Source organism: Nymphaea colorata, unplaced genomic scaffold (genome assembly GCF_008831285.2).
Source record: "Nymphaea colorata isolate Beijing-Zhang1983 unplaced genomic scaffold, ASM883128v2 scaffold0591, whole genome shotgun sequence".
Taxonomy (NCBI): Eukaryota; Viridiplantae; Streptophyta; class Magnoliopsida; order Nymphaeales; family Nymphaeaceae; genus Nymphaea; species Nymphaea colorata.
The window spans coordinates 1-10,000 of NW_022205097.1; the positions used below are offsets into that span (position 1 = coordinate 1).

Sequence of the window (10,000 nt, forward strand, 5' to 3'; positions counted from 1 at the left end):
TGTTACTAACATGTTTACTTCCATTGTGGGTAATGTATTTGGGTTCAAAGCCTACGAGCTCTACGTCTGGAGGATCTGAGAATTCCTCCTGCTTATTCTAAAACTTTCCAGGGCCCACCTCATGGAATCCAGTTGAGAGAGATAAATTGAACAAGTATGGTCGTCCCCTATTGGGATGTACTATTAAACCAAAATTGGGGTTTCCGCAAAGAACTATGGGAGAGCGGTTTATGAGTGTCTCCGTGGTGGACTTGATTTTACCAAGGATGATGAAAACGTGAACTCCCAACCGTTTATGCGTTGGAGAGACCGTTTCTTATTTTGCGCCGAAGCTATTTATAAAGCGCAGGCCGAAACAGGTGAAATTAAAGGACATTACTTGAATGCTACTGCAGGTACATCCGAAGAAATGATCAAAAGGGCGGTATGTGCCCGAGAGTTGGGAGTTCCTATCGTAATGCATGACTACTTAACAGGGGGATTCACCGCAAATACTAGCTTGGCTCATTATTGCCGAGACAATGGCCTACTTCTTCACATCCACCGCGCAATGCATGCAGTTATTGATAGACAGAGGAATCATGGTATTCACTTCCGTGTACTAGCTAAAGCGTTGCGTATGTCTGGGGGGATCATATTCACTCTGGTACCGTAGTAGGTAAACTGGAAGGGGAACGAGATGTCACTTTGGGCTTTGTTGATTTACTACGTGATGATTTTATTGAAAAAGACCGGAGTCGCGGTATTTATTTCACTCAAGATTGGGTATCTATGCCAGGTGTTCTGCCCGTGGCTTCAGGGGGTATTCACGTTTGGCATATGCCTGCCCTGACCGAGATATTTGGGGATGATTCCGTGCTACAGTTCGGTGGAGGAACTTTGGGACACCCTTGGGGGAATGCACCTGGTGCAGTAGCTAATAGGGTAGCTTTAGAAGCGTGTGTACAAGCTCGTAATGAGGGACGTGATCTTGCTCGTGAAGGTAATGAAATTATTCGTGAAGCTAGCAAATGGAGTCCTGAACTGGCTGCTGCTTGTGAGGTATGGAAAGAGATCAAATTTGAATTCGAAGCAATGGATGTCTTGTAATTCAGTGATTCGGATTCCCGTTCGTTCCACCAATTAAAATTAAACTCGGCCCAATCTTTTACTAAATAAAAGGATTGAGCCGAACCAACTAAAGAATAAGGCTCCTATGTATTTGCATATATCAATATGTACATACGTATGCTATGCAGTATGCAAGCAAGATCTAAAATTAAAATCTTCTCTTTAAAACTAAAGAGTTCAATCTTTCTATTGTTGGATCCATAATGAACCCATGGATCCTCGGGATTGGCGGATCATTTGATATTCTCTCTAGTTGTGGACTATAGATCAAGCTAAGGGTCACAACTCCTTCTACTCATCCCGTATATTGTCCTTTTCGTTCCATGTTTCAATAGAAACTAATATTCATAATATATACAAAATTATTCAGAGGAGGGAACAGATCTTTCTTTCTATCTTTCTAATGAGTATTTGTCTACGACATGGGAGAAAAACCTCTGTTTTAATTGATCTTTATTTAATTTATTATTGAAGTGAAGAAAAGATTCCATTATATCATATATAGTGATAGTGTAGTGAGTGATACTCCGGCTTCCATAAGACAAAAAAGGAATCATTTCTTTCAATACTCACTTCTTATTATTAGTATTAGAGTATGAGATAATAATCCTAAGAATTGGATCCATATGCTTATTCCGATCGGAAATGAAATAGTAGATTATTCAGCGAATGACTATTCATATATTGTATTGTATTTCCAAACAGGAGGCGGAGGGGCTTTATGGAAAAATGGTGGTTAAATTCAATGTTGTCTAATGAGGATTTAGGGCGCAGGTGTGGACTAAGTGCGAGTCTTGGCCTATTGGAAATACCAGCGGGAGTGAAGAACCCATTATAAATGATAGTGAGAAAAACGTTAATAGTTGGAGTGGTAGGGGCAGTTATAGTTGCAGTAATGTTGATTATTTACTCAACTTGGGCGGTGTCAAGGACGTTTGGAGTCTCATCTCTGGTGAGACTTTTTGGGTTAGGGATAGTAATGGTGACAGTTATTCCATATATTTCGATATTGAAAATCAGATTTTTGAGATTGACACTGATAGTTACTTTCTGGGTGAACTAGAAAGTTTATTTTCTAGTTATCTGAATCTAAATAATGGGTCTAAGAGTTACAATCGCTATTATGATCATTACGTGTATGATACTAGGCATAGTTGGAAGAGTCACATAAATAGTTGCATTGACAGTTATATTCGTTCTGAAACCAATATGGATAGTTGCATTCCAAATGGTAGCAACAATTCAAGTGACAATTACATTTATAGTTACATTTGTAGCGATAGTGAAAGGGGTAGTGACCGTGGGAGCTCCAATCTAAAAACTAGTGGTGTTAGTGACAGTGATTTCGGAAGACATAATGATTTAGATAGAAATAAAAGATACAGACATTTATGGGTTCAATGTGAAAATTGTTATGGATTAAATTATAAGAAATTTTTTAGTTCAAAAATGAATATTTGTGAACAATGTGGATACCACTTGAAATGAGTAGCTCAGATAGAATCGAACTTTTGATTGATCCAGGCACTTGGGCCCCTATGGATGAAAACATGGTCTCTATGGACCCTATTGAATTTCATTCTGAGGAGGACCCTTATAGGGATCGTATCAATTCTTATCAAATAGAGACGGGTTTGGCTGAGGCTGTTCAAACAGGCATAGGCAAACTCAATGGTATTCCTATAGCAATTGGTGTTATGGATTTTAAGTTCATGGGGGGTAGTATGGGATCCGTAGTAGGCGAGAAAATTACACGTTTGATCGAGTATGCTACTGATAGATCTCTCCCAGTTATTATGGTGTGTGCTTCTGGAGGAGCGCGCATGCAAGAAGGAAGTTTGAGCTTGATGCAAATGGCTAAAATATCTTCCGCTTTATACAATTATCAATCAAATAAAAATTATTCTATGTATCAATCCTTACATCCCCTACAACTGGTGGAGTGACAGCCAGTTTTGGTATGTTGGGAGATATCATTATTGCCGAACCCAATGCTTACATTGCATTCGCGGGTAAAAGAGTAATTGAACAAACATTGAAGAAGACAGTACCTGAGGGTTCACAAGTAGCGGAGTATTTATTCAATAAGGGTTTATTTGATCCAATCGTACCGCGTAATCTTTTAAAAGGTGTTCCGAGTGAGTTATTTCAGTTCCATGGGTTCTTTCCCCGCCCTTGAACTTGAACCAAAGAAATTCAAGTCAAAAAAGTAGTAGAGCGATAGATTTAGTTATTTGTAGGCAAAAAAGTAGTTCATTTCGTTTATCAGAATTGAAGTAGCAAGGATGGAGCTTTCTTTGCTGGCATAAAGACAATTTGTAATTGTAGTGAAGTAGTAAGAATCAGAAGTTTCAGAGGATTTTTTCTCCAGATCCATCTTTTCTTTTATCCTACCTTTACTAATGAGTAATCAGATCAGGGACGGACCCTTTAGCAACAGAGCAGGATAAAGATCAAAGTAGTGTCTTTTTCCTTCGGAGAAATCCAAATTAGAGAAATCCAAAAAAGCCCCCTTCCCCTTGTTACATATCAAATGTTCCAACCTAACTAAGATATAGAAATCAATATGCAACACTTCTATATCTCCCGAGAATCATACATTTGTAATATGAATCCTTGTTGGATCAAATTATAACGAATCCTTGAGAAGAAATTTGTTTAGAAACATAAGGGAGGAATAAGAATAATAAGATTCTCTTCTCATACATATATTTCCCGGAAAAGGATGGGTAAGTACACTAATTTCTATTTAGTTTAGATCCACATTCTTTGCACTCATATTCTAATAACTTAGAATATTATATTAATATACTTATAATTATAATATATAATTATAATAGATATCTTTATAACAAAGAGAAGTATCAATTAAATACACCGAGGCACCGATTCTATGACAGATCTCAACTTACCCTCTATTTTTGTGCCTTTAGTAGGCCTATTATTTCCGGCAATTGCAATGGTTTCTTTATTTTTCCATGTTCAAAAAAACAAGATTGTCTAGATATGATGGGCTCCAATCTCATCAATTTATTTCAATCTTTGGATCATAATACAGATTTTCATTTCATTTAATGGGAATGGTACGACATGCGGCTTCGGACTTCGGACACAAACCACAAATGTAAATAGATGATCATATGGATCAATCCATGTTTATGCATCTATAGCTCGACTTTTATTTCAACGGGTCGATCGGATATCTGGAATATATATTATGTATGATAATGATATGTAAATAGATATATCTAGATCATATGAATGAGGGTGATGCTAGTTTGAATGGGTGGAGATGTTAGTTCTATCTAACTGATTTGATGAATGAATCCTGATTGATGATTTACATCGTGATAGTATTAGCGGATGAAAGTTACTTTGGGAGCCAAAAAACTCATTTTGATGATTCTCTCAATTCCAATAGAATGAAACTCGATCTAATCTAGTATGAATTGGCGATCAGAACATATATGGATAGAACTTATAACGGGTTCTAGAAAAATAAGTAACTTCTGCTGGGCCTGTATCCTTTTTTTAGGTTCACTAGGATTTTTATTGGTTGGAACTTCCAGTTATTTTGGTAGGAATCTGATATCCTTATTCCCATCTCAGCAAATCGTTTTTTTTCCACAAGGGATCGTAATGTGTTTCTACGGTATCGCGGGTCTATTCATTAGCTCCTATTTGTGGTGCACAATTTTGTGGAGTGTAGGTAGCGGTTATGACAAATTCGATAGAAAAGAAGGAATAGTGTGTATTTTTCGTTGGGGATTTCCTGGAAGAAATCGTCGCATCTTCTTTCGATTCCGTATAAGAGATATCCGTTCGATCAGAATAGAAGTGAAAGAGGGTCTTTTTCCTCGCCGTGTCCTTTATATGGAAATTGGGGGCCGGGGAGACATTCCATTGACGCGTACCGATGAGAATTTAACTCCACGAGAAATTGAACAAAAAGCTGCCGAATCGGCCTATTTTTTGCGCGTACCAATTGAAGTATTTTGAAATGAAACAAAGAAATCGAGGAATGAGTGCTCCTCGTCACGAGGGAGAGGGAGGGAACCCAAGAATCCCTTTTTCTTTTTTTCTTTTAATATAACTATAACTGATGTTTCGCTCCTTTGATGAAAACATTTAGTTAAATCCTATTTCCCACATCCCGATGGAAATACCATGTCCTGCGTACCATGGAGCAGGTGGACTTATGGAACAATCATACCATGAAGTGATTTTAGTCCATCAAAACTATTTTTCATGCGTATGAAATTCCACTGAATTCTTTCATTTTCATATTATTAACAAGTTTCATAAGTATGTATTCATCACATATATCAGGTCAGAGTACAGAATCCATATTTTAGGATTTTAGGACCAATATTTCGAATCAATACATTACATTATATATAGATGAAGATAAGAATAGATGAAGATAAGATGGATCATACCCAGTAAATTATCCCTCTTTTGTCACCTTTCTTTTTATTCATCTTTCTTAATGCTTGTTTCTTGATGACCAAACAATTGGATTTTTAGAACCACTCCCGTTTTGCCGACTATTTCGGATTTCATCATCGGTATTTTTCAGAATTATCCCCTCGATTATTCCTGGGATGTGGATAATCAGTGAAACAATTCGAAATAATTGATTGATATAACAAAAGAGTTTTTCTCGAAATACGAATAATATTCATGTTTGTTACTTCAAGTGCTTCTTTCTGGCATTCATCAAAAAGACCAAATGAACATGCAATTGATCCGAATTTGACCGATTGAGATGTCTGGGGCCACTATTTCATTACCTCCGCATTCGAAATAAATTAACCCTTATTCCATTTCTGGAGACAAGGACTAAACAAATTACACAATGGAAAATAGATCCATAGGTTCCATACCTCGTTATAGAACTCGTGCTTCATACATCATACAAATATCAGACATAGTCAACAAATGAATCAGGTTCATTAACAATTCACGGATTGGAAGTGACGAAAAAGAAAGCATTGAATCCCCTACCATATCTTGCATCTATCGTATTTCTGCCTTGGGGAATTTCTCTCTCATTTAATAAAAGTATGGAACCTTGGGTGACTAATTGGTGGAATACCAGCCAATCCGAAACTTTTTTGAATGATATTCAAGAAAAGAACATTCTAGAAGGATTCATCAAATTAGAAGAACTTTTCTTGTTGGACGAAATGATAAAGGAGTATCCGGAGACACATATACAAAAGCTTCGTATAGGAATCCACAAAGAAACGATACAATTGGTAAGAATGCACAATCAAGATCATATACATATTATTTTGCATTTCTCGACAAATATAACCTGTTTCGCTATTCTAAGTGCTTATTCTATTCTGGGTAATGAAGAACTTATCACTCTGAATTCTTGGGTTCAGGAATTCCTCTATAACTTAAGCGACACAATAAAAGCTTTTTCCATTCTCTTATTAACCGATTTATGTATTGGATTCCATTCGCCCCACGCTTGGGAACTAATGATTGGTTCGTTCTACAAAGATTTTGGATTTGTTCAGAATGATAAAATTATATCCGGTCTCGTTTCTACCTTTCCGGTCATTCTAGATACAATTTTGAAATATTGGATCTTTCATTATTTAAACCGTGTATCTCCTTCACTTGTAGTGATTTATCATTCACTGAATGAGTGAAGAACTGATTTAATCTGATAACATAAAGAAAATTGTAATGTCACTTTGTATATAAACAAACCATTCAAAATCTTACTCATTCTTTATGCTTTGACTCGTCGAGGGGATTAGATTACTTCTGTATTCCATACAATGGCAGAATCGGGGATAGGGAACTATACTGACTCCCTACCTAATTTATTGTAGAAATTTCCGGGATCAATGATTAGACCATGCAAAAAAATAGAAATACTTTTTCTTGGGTAAAGGAACAGATGACTCGATGCATTTCTGTATCGATGATGATATATGTAATGACTCGGGCATCTATTTCAAATGCATATCCCATTTTTGCGCAGCAGAGTTATGAAAATCCGCGAGAAGCAACTGGGCGTATTGTATGCGCTAATTGCCACCTGGCTAACAAGCCCGTGGATATTGAGGTTCCACAAGCTGTGCTTCCTGATACTGTATTTGAGGCAGTTGTTAGAATCCCCTACGATATGCAACTGAAACAGGTTCTTGCTAATGGTAAAAAGGGAGGTTTGAATGTAGGGGCTGTTCTCATTTTACCCGAAGGATTTGAATTAGCTCCCCCGATCGTATTTCTCCCGAGATGAAAGAAAAGATGGGTAATCTGTCTTTTCAGAGTTATCGTCCTAATAAAAAAACATTCTTGTGGTGGGCCCTGTTCCTGGTCAGAAATATAGTGAAATCGTCTTTCCCATCCTTTCTCCAGATCCCGCTACTAAGAAAGAGGTTCACTTCTTAAAATATCCTATATATGTAGGTGGGAACAGGGGAAGGGGTCAGATTTATCCTGATGGGAGCAAGAGTAACAATACAGTCTATAATGCTTCAGCAGCAGGGATAGTAAGTAAAATAGTACGTAAAGAAAAGAAAGGTGGATATGAAATAACCATATCTGATGCATCGAATGGACACGAAACGGTTGATATTATACCTCCAGGACCAGAACTTCTTGTTTCTGAAGGTGAATACATCAAGCTTGATCAGCCATTAACAAGTAATCCCAATGTAGGTGGTTTTGGTCAAGGCGATGCAGAAATAGTACTTCAAGATCCATTGCGTATCCAAGGCCTTTTGTTCTTCTTAGCATCTGTTATTCTGGCGCAAATCTTTTTGGTTCTTAAAAAGAAACAATTTGAGAAGGTTCAATTAGCCGAAATGAATTTCTAGATCCACGGATTCCTCAACATAGAGCTGGTAAAAAAGCTGAATTTTTTTGATCGCAATTATATTATGTGTATGCGCGGTCAAAAATCATGGAAAGCCCCTTTTTGCTTGCTTTTTATTATACTATTTCGAGATATCGGAGATGACTTGTATTCCAGATTAGAAAATAGCAATAGTATGGAATTGCAAAAGAAGATGATTGGATCAAAATTTACAAAATTTAGTTTAGTGTGATTATGCCAGGTTTCTTATTGCCACATGGTAAATGGCACGTAATGCCTCAATACTTTTAGATTCTATATCTAATAAACGCATAAGTGGGAAGCAGGGGTAGAAAGCAGGATAAATGAAGAAAAAAGGAAGGCTCCAGGAAAGATTACTCGTCTCCCAAATCTTCTTTCTACAAAGAAAGAAAAGTAATTTTCCGCTCTTTCGTTGCGTCGAAATAATAAAGGTTCTGGGTCTCATTCGTCAAATCAAATAAATATGAATTGCGGGTTTATCGGAACCTCTTTGAATTCATAAGAAAGAAGAGAAGTATGGGGGATAAAAAAAGAGGGGCAAGAGAAACTCCATTGAGCAAATGGAATTTTTGCAATGAACTTATAATTTTCAATGAACTTATAAAAAGAAAAAAGACTCGCTTAAAAAGATTTTTCATGTTCTAATTCCGGGTCAAAAAGTGGAAATCTTGGGTTTTCGGGCATATCAAAATCCTTATTAATTTGATTATCTTATTATACCTTATTATCTGATCTCATCACTCACATCAAAGTGACAGTTCAAACTTTATTTTTCTATAGTTTCCTAGTTTCCAATTAGTTTAGTATAGGAATGATTTGTAAGGTGTTTCATCTGTAGAAATCCATATTATTTATGTCATTCAAAAGATCCTTCTTTCTTTACTTTATTCTTACTTCGGAAAGTCCACACTATATCTATAGATACTATGAATCAATCAGTGGATTCAACATTTCAAAAACATTATAAAAAATTAAGGAATGTAGTAATTTCATCGGGGCCAATCAACCATTTTTCATTTAGAAAAATCTAATACATGTATATATTATGATTGTGTTGACTGGATGAATTTCCACCTCTTATGGAATGGGTCAAGGTCTTGGTCGAAGAGTAAGAACTCAACAGGACCTCAAATCCATATAAGGAGGGGTCAGGTCCTGTTGAGTTCTTACTCTTTCATGTCTACAGTACGGTTCATCCGATTATTACAGGGATGATCCCAATCCGGAATATGATCCGTAGAAGAAAACGCCGATTAAACCGATCACAAGAATACCAGTTACAGTACCTATCAGCCAAAGAGGAATCCTTCCAGTAGTATCGGCCATTTACCTCACTTCCCTCCCCATTTCATCAAGTGGTCATGCTATAGACATAAACAGTCATGGATAGTTATGGGTATGATATCCTTCCGAATGAGATAAGAGAATTTCCTTTCTTTCTCTCAATTGAAGAAATAATTGGAAAATAAAACAGCAAGTACAAAAATGAGTAATAACCCCCAGTAGAGACTGGTACGATTCAATTCAACGTTTTGTTCGTTCGGATTTGATTGTGTCGTAGCTCTATAATTAATTCGGATTAGATTGATTTATTTTATCGTTGGATGAACTGCATTGCTGATATTGACCCCAAGAAAAAAACGGTAGGTACAGCTAGTCCGTGAACAGCCAACCATCTCACTGTGAAAATTGGATAGGTTCTATCTATGGTCATTAAGGCCTCCTAAAAGGATCGACTAAATTCATCGAGTTGTTCCAATGAATCGAAACGGCCAGTTATTAATGGAATCCCTTGTCTGCTTTCTGTGAAATATTCGTTGGGTCGAGGGCTTCCAAACACGTCGTAAGCTAAACCCGTGCTGACGAATGACCAACCTGCAATGAATAGGGAAGGTATAGTAATGCTATGAATAACCCAGTATCGAATACTGGTAATAATATCAGCAAAAGCGCGTTCTCCCGTACTTCCAGACATGCTGAGCTCCAATATTACAGTCAAAGGGGGATCGATTTCGTGAAAGATAG

At 36.9% G+C, this 10,000-nt stretch overlaps 3 pseudogenes; all 3 read left to right on the top strand.

The window, feature by feature from the left end:
* The first annotated feature begins 7 nt into the window (after positions 1-7).
* LOC126409579 (ribulose bisphosphate carboxylase large chain-like) lies at positions 8-1,443 on the top strand (annotated as a pseudogene).
* A 32-nt stretch (positions 1,444-1,475) lies between these two features.
* LOC126409577 (acetyl-coenzyme A carboxylase carboxyl transferase subunit beta, chloroplastic-like) lies at positions 1,476-3,555 on the top strand (annotated as a pseudogene).
* A 2,081-nt stretch (positions 3,556-5,636) lies between these two features.
* Positions 5,637-8,606, top strand: LOC126409578 (cytochrome f-like; annotated as a pseudogene).
* Positions 8,607-10,000: the final 1,394 nt, after the last annotated feature.